The sequence below is a fragment of the Coturnix japonica genome, chromosome 4, assembly GCF_001577835.2.
Source record: "Coturnix japonica isolate 7356 chromosome 4, Coturnix japonica 2.1, whole genome shotgun sequence".
Lineage (NCBI taxonomy): Eukaryota > Metazoa > Chordata > Aves > Galliformes > Phasianidae > Coturnix > Coturnix japonica.
Window position 1 is genome coordinate 24,248,383 of NC_029519.1, and position 10,460 is coordinate 24,258,842.

Sequence of the window (10,460 nt, forward strand, 5' to 3'; positions counted from 1 at the left end):
TTTTTTCTGCTTATGTATTATCGTGCTCAGTGTACTGAGAGAGATTTTGTGACCTTTAACACAGCTGCCAGTCACTTTCAGTAGGTGCCTGTAAGGATGCATGCCAGTTTTTCTGATAGTGATGAGCAACTCTTAGCTACTGTTATTTCACTTTGCAGCTTTTTTTAATTGTCTTCCTCTGTTGTTTTACTCCATGTTCAGTGAAAAGCTCCCACCTTCTGGAAACTTTAGGTCCTGAACGTTAGTAAAGCTGAAAGCTTTGAAATGCAGGCTGCTCAGCCAGGCTGAATAGCTAATGACAACTAAGTTTCTACTGCAAGGTTAACATTTTCAACAACTCACAGCTTGGGGCAAGTCTTCCACTTCATCCTGTTTTGTGTGTTACAACATCTATTTGTTCACTGGAGCTCGTAGTTTCAGAGGTGGGAGCCAACTGATGTAATATATGAGTAGAAACAAGGAAAGAATTTTAATAAGGAAAGCAGCATGGGCTCAGAGGCCTTCTCTTTAATATGCCTTGTGGTCTTCTTTTCTCCAAACTCATCAGACTATAAGTAGCTTGGTTTTCACCAATCTGCTACTCTTGCAGAAAATAAGAGGCCCTAGGAAGATCTACACTGTCTTGCTGGGAAAGAGAGACCCAAATCAGCCTCCTCAGCACATGAGCTGCTGAGACAGGTCTTCACAGCACATCCAGATCACAGCTATTCTGTCCATAGAGCACCTGGTTAGGTTGTTTGTAGGCACAACACCTGCCCTACGCAAGCAGCTTACATCACCCTCCGGAAGGCTTGATCCTTTTGTGACTATGTGTATGCCCTAAAAGCCAGTTCTGACAACTGACAAATAAACAGACTCATCTGGCATATCACTACCTAACAGGGGAAACTGCATAGACAATAACAAATTTGGTAATGTGGTGGTCTGCAAAGAAGGACCCATTCACTCCTTGCCTCAAATGTTGTCAGCTGCTGTGTTGGAGCAATAACCCAAGCGTCTTCCCAGCCTTTCATTATTCAAGTGCTTGAACAGATGTCCCACACACTACCTAAACTCTAGCCTAATTCAAGATCTGAATGTTAATTTTTTGTTGACCTATAATCTTTTGATTATGTAGGCTTCTTTGTGTAAGTCTGATAACAAGATATTTCTACATTGTTCATCTTCTGTCCTAGTCACAAGGAAATGAGATTTCCATAGGAAATAAAGCTGAGAAAATTGGATTTTAACAGAAGTACTGGATGAATTTGTATTATTTTAAAGTCACTTACTTTCTATGAACTTGTAACAAACTTGTTTGTAATGTGAAGGTCATAACACTTCCTCTGTATCAGTGAACAGTATCGTATTTAGCAGCAGTACCTACCTTCTGGATTTGAAATAATTGAATGAGGGATTCATTTACAAGACCATAAGTCAGAAGATTTGGGAACAGATTTCAGAATTCTGAATTCAGTTTAGCTGCTGATGACTTCAACTTCAGAGTAGCAAATCTAATTTGTATCAGCTCAAGATGTGGGATTTACAATCTCTTCCCATATAAAAAAACAAAAAAACAACAAAATAGTTACTGATAAGTCTTACAAATTACTTCCAAAAGCTGTGTACCACAGTCTTCACCTTTGTAAAATAACATGGTGATGATAGTCATATTATTTGGATAGTGATACAGAGTGATGGAATTTGAGATTTTCAGAATTAAACATTTATGGAAATAAACTCTGTATAGATGTATAGACGTGGTATCATTTAATATCTTGCGATGGGACTAAATACAGGAAGCAGTTTGTTATTTTTAGAAGTGAGGCCTGTTTTATCCATGTTATCATATAATCTACATCACAACTCTTTTGGGATTGATACTTTCACATCCTTAATCTTAGGTATAAATGATAAGTTACTCATGACATGAATATGTGCCTAGAGCTCTTTATTGCATTGGTTTTGCCATTTTGTGGCCTGTATGTGTCTTTGTAGAAGTCACAGGTTATTTCAGTTCTGAAAATTGTGTTGCTGTTATTTCATTGCACTGAGTTTTCATGCAGTGCAGTAGCTATAAGAGGTAAGACAGCTGTCCATTTTAGAAAGAAAAAGCTGAGACCATCCTTTTAATGTCACTTAGGACCTATTTCAGCAGAATAATATGATCATTTAGAATTTTAGATCAAAATATAAATAGTCTGAAATTATCCTGCATCCCAGAGGTGAGTAAATAGAGATTATTTGCAGTCATAATACCAGATGTTAGCTGTTGCTATAAATTTAACAACAAAAATTGAAAATAAAAAGTGAGCTGCTAATTAGGAGTATTAGCAATCGTGTCACAGGTGAAAGATGATCTAAAATGTTGTTTCAGAGTGCAGAGCAATAGTGAAATTAGCACATGTCCATTATCTCTGCTTGCAACTCTGCAGGAAACTAATGGAAATAACTTAATCTTTTCAAGCTTCTCCAAGACGAGAAATATTGAATTTCACCTGTTACTGAATTTTCCCTCCTGTCTTACCTTTGGTAACTTCTTACTGCAGATCAGTTTTATTTTACTGAATGCCTTTGCTGCAAATTCAATGAATAACTGTAAAGATGAGTGATCCAATCATTCATTTTTAGTAAATGGCAGCTATAGTGGTCTGTTCTGATAATGTTTAAAAAGGAAAAGGATATAGTCCTAAAATTCGCCCTCTTAAACCAGTTTCAAAAAGTTCTTTTTCCATGGTGGTATAAGAAAAGACATTAATTATACATTTCATTATGACAGAGCCAACATCAGCAGTGACTAAACATAATTTATTTACGTGGCAGTGCAGGTTGTTCTCTGATCAAGTTTTGTTTCCCACTGGGAGGCATCAGTCTTAAATTTCACAGCAAGCAGGCAAGAGAAAGGAAGCAAACAATAAAGCACTTCTCATAGGAAAAGTAAGGGAAGGGGAGGGGAAGGGGAAAAAAAAAAAAAAAAAAAAAAGGAAAACTTGACTCTTATCGTCATACTAAAAATCTATTTATTTATTTATTTATTTATTTATTTATTTATTTATTGCTATTTAACAAGAAAATCAGCAATGAAGTTCAGTTTTAAATAAAAGAAGTATGTTTTCTTTGGGGCTCTGTAGAACTGTATTTTAGATTTTCAATAACAGTTCACTTTTAATTAAAAGGGTCTGTTCATCTGGAAGAGAGGAAAGGATGAAAGAAAGAGAAATCACTGAGAAGTGCCTATCATGTGAAACATGTAATATCTTACTTTCTTGTCCTACTATAATGCATAAAGAATGAGTATTTTGGATTTTATTTAATATGGTAAGTATAACACAGGGACCCATGTGTCTGAGCATATTTAACTGTATAAATCTGTACCTTTCTGAGGAAATCTCTATATTTTGAGTTAGGAATCAATGTAATGCTATTAAATAAAGGCCCAATTTTACTTTATATTCAACTTCAGTGTGTCTCTTATTTTGCATACCTCTATAAATATATTTTAGTACCTTACCTAATCAAAGACCACAAAGGAATGCTTTGCTATTTGCTTTTAATTTTTAGCTGCTATTAAAAAGTGTTAGTTGTGATTTCCTATTGTAATTTGACTTCTAATATCATATCCCCTGACTGCTTCAGCCTCTGTATTTAGCAAAAGCAAATACAAGCTGATTTCTTATTATCACTGATGCTAATGTGAGAAACAATAAAAAGCAGGATGAGCTATATGCTGTTTAAGAGGAGGATCTTCCTGTTCAACATTCTGTTATTCTTCCACTGGAAATGGATGGCAATTTCAGATGAATGGACAGACAAATTCAAAAATGCACGTCATTTAGCCCAGGTGCAGCAAATATTCCTTGTACTGCTATTGTGCAAAATTAGATTCCTGCTGAATACAAGTAAAAAACTCCATATGATGAAAATGATTATGGAGAATGTTGAGTGAGCTCAGCAGGTTTGATTTTAATTGAAATAGTTAATGTTCTCTGCATTTAAAATAAATACATCAAAATACTTTTGACCGCTCAAACTGTCCAAAGTGTTTAAACACTAAAAAGAGTATCAAAGGGAAATTAATGCAGCGTTGTCTCCTTTCTTCAAGCTTTTAAGTTAGCGCAGCTTGTTGTGTAAATCAAACATCTAGCTTTGCTTAAACAATAGAATTAATGGCACAGCGTTAGTTATTTGGAATCTTAAAACAGTTGCCTAATACCAGATACCTCAGTGCATGTCATACGTAAATGGTGATTACATTGTTATTTCCCAAAAGAAATGATGCAAATACAAATAAAATGTTAAATAAAGCCATATAAATTGCTAAAAAAGTGAATACAGTGGATCAGTGGGCAAATTCTCTAAATCTTTTACATATGTACTCAGTTTCATTGCTCATAACTGAAAATTGGTGTAAAGGATTAATATGAAGACTGGCTGACCTGCTGGCCTAAGATTACATCACCTCGAGTCAGAATTTTGTGCTCATTATCAAAGTGACAAAGGCTACAAATTCCAGTAATATATTGTTAATATGTAATGTGGGGGTATGATGTACAGGTCACACTGTACATGGACACCCCCTTCTGGCTTTTTAAGAAGTAGAAACTCTCAAATACTTTGAATATCTTGAATATAGTCTTTATCCCCTATACTATGTTCATATTTTCCTCTAGAGCACTAAATTGAATTACAACTAGATTTGTTGATCTGCAATGAAAATGACTTTCAAAGGGCACATTTGTAGTTGCTAGTACTGGTGAGCTTTGTACAAGAAAGGAGAAGAACTGTCTTCAACCACCAACTTTCTCCAGAGCATAAAAATCATATGAAACTGTAGCAAGGAGGGGTGTAGCAGAAATGCTAAGTGATTGAACACCTGGTACTAAGCCAGAGGAGCACAGGTCTATGCAATGCACCTAAATGACTGGAAGTGTTGAAGCCAGGATCCACCCCTTACCAGACCTCATTTGAAAGTTGGCAGTAGCAGCGAGGGTCTCTTGTTGGAGGTTTCTGTCTATCTGTAGCTTTTTACGGGTAAGCAGCTTTGTTTCCCCTTTATTTTTGTGATTGTTGCATTTGGGTTTATACTCACTTGCTATAGCCTGAGACTTTGCCTCTCTGCTATTATTGCTGTGCTTTCCATCATGTTATAGTGTTAGAATAGAATAGATTTGATTCAGAATAAAATGTGAGAATGGTATTCAGACCAAACTGTGCCTGAAGTGCCCAGCTTGCATTGGAAAGGATTCTTTTTACTGTTCTGGTAGTGTTCCTGAAATGCAGAACTGGACGGAGAATGCTGAAGCTGGAATGTTCAGGCCATTCGACAGTCTTCTGTCCTGGCACAATGAAGTCTTATTTACAGATACTTCGTTGTAGCTTTTTTTTTTTTTTTTTTTTTTTTGACTCTTCATCATCATTGTTTCAGTGGAACAGATGATAAGACAGAAGTGCCTTGATGTATGGTAGTGATTTTACTTCGGAGACTGGGAAAGATTAAATGAGTGGATGTGGCTTTGTAGGAATATATGTATGACAATATGTATATGCTGTCTTATCTGATGAAAATGGATAATATGACAGTGAAGTAGGTAAATAGGAAAAATAAAATGGGAAATGCTAATTAAATCTGAAGAAAAAACCCTGGCCCTGTTGAAGTTGATGGGGGTGAACTCCCTCTGGGAGCAAGTAAGGGCAGGATTTCTACCAGAATGTCAGTGCTGAAATGTAATAGGATCACAGACTGAGAAATATTTTGCAATAATTTGTTCTTGTGTTTAAAATTAAAAAAAATAAATAAATTGTTGAAGCACATTTCAAAATTAAAACCCTGGGAGGAAGTATCTCCAAGCTTAATGAAAATCTGGATTACAAATTAACTGGTAATTCAGGACCAACATTATGTATTTATATTTTAGTATCCTCTTAAGTTCTTTCCCAACTTTTTTAAGTTACTAAAAATTTTGTATTGGGAAATCTTTCCAAAGGACATGACAATTAACTATGGTTACCAAACTGTTTCTGATGATATTGTTTAGGTGGGCGTAGAAGCCTTTGGTGCTGGGAGAGGCAAGAAATTGTTCAAAACAGTAAAGCAGGCAGGAGTGTGAGTGCCAAAACGCAGCTGCAGTGATAGAAGCCTTCCTGCTGGAACAACTACAAAGCGGATTTCTGTTTCATTTGGTTAATTTTATTTTTGTTTAGTTTATTTTAAAAAACTGCTTTAAAAAAAAACAACTCCCTTATCTCTCCTTTGTGTATGCATAATTCTTCATAGCTCTTGTTATGTTCTGATAGTTTACAGCAAACGCAAAAGGAACCAGGCAACTTCAAAAAGTATGTTCAGTTTTTGATGCTGGAAACTGGAATTAATTGGTTTTTGAAATGTTCTTGGTATTTTCAGATTTTGTTTGTGAGAAGGAAGTTAATATTTCTGGAGAGAGCTTTGCATCCCTCAAAAAACAGACAGTTAATGGTAATATGTTATGTGACATTTCACATTCTGTTTGAAAAGACATCTTTTATTTAACAGTGTTCTGACAGCGTTTTAAAGATAATTTACCTAAAGTCATTGTCATTTATTCACACCATTAAAATACCATGTAGGCTTTGTGAATGGGGATGCTAAGATGATCTTGGAAGTTCAAAAAGGCACTTTTTGCAAGAGAGATATAATGTGGTTGTACGTGGGGAACATTTTTCCTCTTATGCCTTGCCTTTATGTAGCTTTTATTTCCTTAAGGAAAGATCTCAAGCTGATCCATAGCTGAAAAATAGTTTTCCTCATCATAAGTATGGTGCATAAGACTGACTATTGTGATTTACTGAATTCACTGAAAGTGTCTTTGGTTTACAGATCAAAGCTGGGCAGCAGGAAAAGCTTTCCTTCTGTGTAAATGTTCTAGTTTTCATCTGGAGGTATCAGGGCTTCCTGGGAGCTGCCAGACTGAAATGGTTTGGATGTGAAAAGCAGTATTTGTTTATTATCCAGACAGCAGCAAGCCATTATCTAAATTGTTCTTTTCTGGTGATACAATGAATGCTGAAATCTTAGCAATTTCCTTCCCAAACCCACTGAAGTGGACTAAGTTTTGGACTAAATACTGTTGTGAGCAGATTGGAGACCCAGATAAAAGGAATTAAGAAGAGAAGTAGCTCTGGCTCTTCATCTTTGTAATGCGCTTAACTGAAATTTTGAAGTCTGTGACTCCAGATTGGTTGCTTGTTTCCCAGACACAGTCATTCTTAAGTCCCCTTTTAACTTGCTCTCCTCAGCAGGATCTCTTCTGCTCACTAATTGCTAGCAGTGAAAATCTACAGATGCAAACTGCTGAGGAAGAAAAGATTTACAAGCCAAGGTGACTAAACAAATTCCATACATTGTGGGGTGGAAGGAAAATGAAGCCTTTCTTCTAAGTGTGTGTTTATTATAAGTGATCTGCTAATTCTATTTGCAGTAATCTGACATCATAAGAAATGTTTCTACAGATTCTTATAATTCCAGTTCTCCTCACTGGGGCTTCTTAAAAAAGACGAGCGATAGACAACTGAAAATCAGCATGGCAGCTAGAACTCCTGGGTTCATGTTAAACTGTATGTATTTATGTGTTTTCAGGTTGTTTTTTTTTTTGTTGTTGTTTGTTTTCCATCTCTGATTCACTCAATTGCTTGAGTAGAATGGCCCCCACTGTTGTAGATTAGCAAGGAAAAGTTCTACAGCTTCAAGTATGTACATTTCTTTTATCCCAGGTTGTGTTAAATATTTTTAATATACAGTGATAAGTATTTAAAAGTGATTGTATATTTAAAATCATCAGCTGGGAGAATTTCTAATATTGTTTGGGTTGTTTTGGTTTTTTTTTGGTTTTGTGTTCAAGAAAGAAGTGCAGGAGTGCTTTGAAGTTAAAAATCTCCGCTTTTCAGCAAGTAAAGGAAAACTGAAATGTATATTTCTAGTATTGATTTAAGAGACTAACGGTTGGTTTTTTTTCAGTTAGTATACTAACTTGCAAGAAATCCTAGGTAGTTGATGTTGTGTTTAGTTTTGATCAAAAATAGAGATTGTTTGCAACATGGGCTGCAATTACTTACTGAGGCACCTTTCTTGGGGATATTACAACTGATGTCTGTGAAATCTGATTTGAAAACTGTCTTAGCTGAACTAGAACTGCTAGATTCTTTGCAGGAAATGCATGATGTAAATTTCTAACAGTCACAGCTTTCTGTGCTTTACTCTGCTAAGTTGAGAAGCTCTTACTATACATTCTTCTTGTTCTACTGTCAAATTACTTTCTGTGTCTATTTTTCTGTGACAGGATGATCACTTTCTCTTCCACAAGCTGAACAAGTGAGATGCTTTAAATGTCACGTTACAATTAGAATGAGGTCTTTGTTGGATTCTTTTTGTTTTTCCACACTCACTTTGAACTGTTTGTGTGTTTGAAAACAAGACACAAATACTATATTTCTAATACAAGTCTTGCTAGCACTCTGTGTGCATTCTTCAGCTTTAGATTCCCCTCTTTGTATTACCAAAGATTGAATTAGACCTTCAGCAGTGACAAACTTATCCTGCAGCACTTGTAGCTGATGACTCATAAATCCTATTTTCTCAGAATGAGTCTTTTGTCATAGCTTGAATGTTTTGTTCGCATATATTGCACATAATGTTTCTGTTTTAAAACCCATTTATTGGCAATAAGTTTGTTCTTCAGTGGATCTATTGCTTGTTTGTAGTTCTTTAAAACTTTTGTAGGTGGGGCAGTAATTGCTTATAATTATATTATAGTCAGTGTTGGTAATGAAAATACAGGAGACTGCTTGTCCAAAAGGGATCCTTTAAGGATCTATTATTGGTTTCCTATCATAATTTCTATTTGGTTTAGCTTAAAATCAGTGTAGGTTGTGCTGAAAGTAATGCCTACTACTAATTCTCATGGGAACTACAACATATACAAAGATTACAAGAATGATATTTGAAAGAGTGCACTCTTGGCTACAAAACACTACTTTTCAACATAGTCACTGACATTAGCTAGGTTTTTTTTTGTTTTTTGTTTTTTTTTTTGCCTGCTGCGAGCAAGGGCCTGCATGCTGTGTCCATAAAAATCTGCATAAATGTCTGGAATGTGGGTTGTGTGTTGTGTCACTGTTACCCTTGCTAAAAAGAACGCCTTCTCATTGTGTTCGCATCTACAGTTTGGTCTCAGTGTCTCTGTATGTCATTGGTGCCACGTTATGTCTCTGAATTTCTCCATATACAGATCTTTGTTTCACACACATGCTTCCATGTCAGATGCCATTTTGTCAGACTGCCTTTCTGTTACCATCTGTCATTTGGCAATAAAATGTAATGGGATACTGGTGGAAGGGTTCAGCCTCTACTGGCATACCAACAATGTCTGTTAGCACTCAGGGACCCACATAATAAAACGGGAAGCATTACTTTCAGAGCAGCCCTTGAATTTTATTGCCTGATACTTTAATTCAAGCTTTCTTTAGGGAAGTTAAATTATCTGGACTGTGGAAATAAAGCGTTTGTTTTACCAATCCAATATGGTATTTAAAACAAGAAATCAAAGTACAAGTTTCCCAGAAATGTTTTAATCACAGATAACTGATTTGAAAACCTTTATTTTTATGATTATTCCTTATGGAGTCCTACATAGATATTTTCATTTCTTCATTTCAGGTCTGTCTAGACTGCCATTTAGTAGTTTCATGTAGACATTTTTTGGTTATTGAATGGGATGGATATTATTCTGACACACTGCAGAATCCTACTGGTAAGTGAACATCTAAAATGTTTTCCTCATTAGGACAACTCCCTGAAAAGAAGCAGAAAGGTCTTGAGATAGTTTGACACACACCTGAGAACCAGCAGTGTTAAAGAACATTTCTCAGAGAATCAGGTCCTCTCATCTCTCTACTTCTACAAGAAGTAGGAATCAAGAAGGAACAAATATTGAAGAGCCTCTAGTGCCCCCAGAACCTTTTATATAGTTATAACTCCTTCCCTAGAATCACCTACTATGACTGAGACTGTTAGTTTATCATCTCACTCAAAATACTGCCAGGAAACTCCAACTGACTCAAATAAGAAAAGGAGAAAAGGAGTTACTGATAATTCCTCCAAGGTATCTATTATAAATTAAAATGCAAAATGTGTACTTACATCAAAACCTACTAAGTTGGGTTTTTTTTGTTTTTGTTTTTTTTTGTTTTGTTTTGTTTTTTTGTGTATTTTTTTTTTTAATTCAGGTAAGTTACACTTCTTGTTTACATATACTTTGAAAGTGAAGACAGGAAGACACAGTAAAAGGTGAAAAAAAATTCTTGCTATATGGTGAGAAATGAACCAGAAATAACACTCAAGTAGGGAAGTTATTTATAGAAAGTAGAATCTGAAGAGAAGTGCCAAGAGATGTCAAAACTGATTGAAACATGCAGCCTTGACAGCTCTGAAATTCACAGGCTGACTGCCT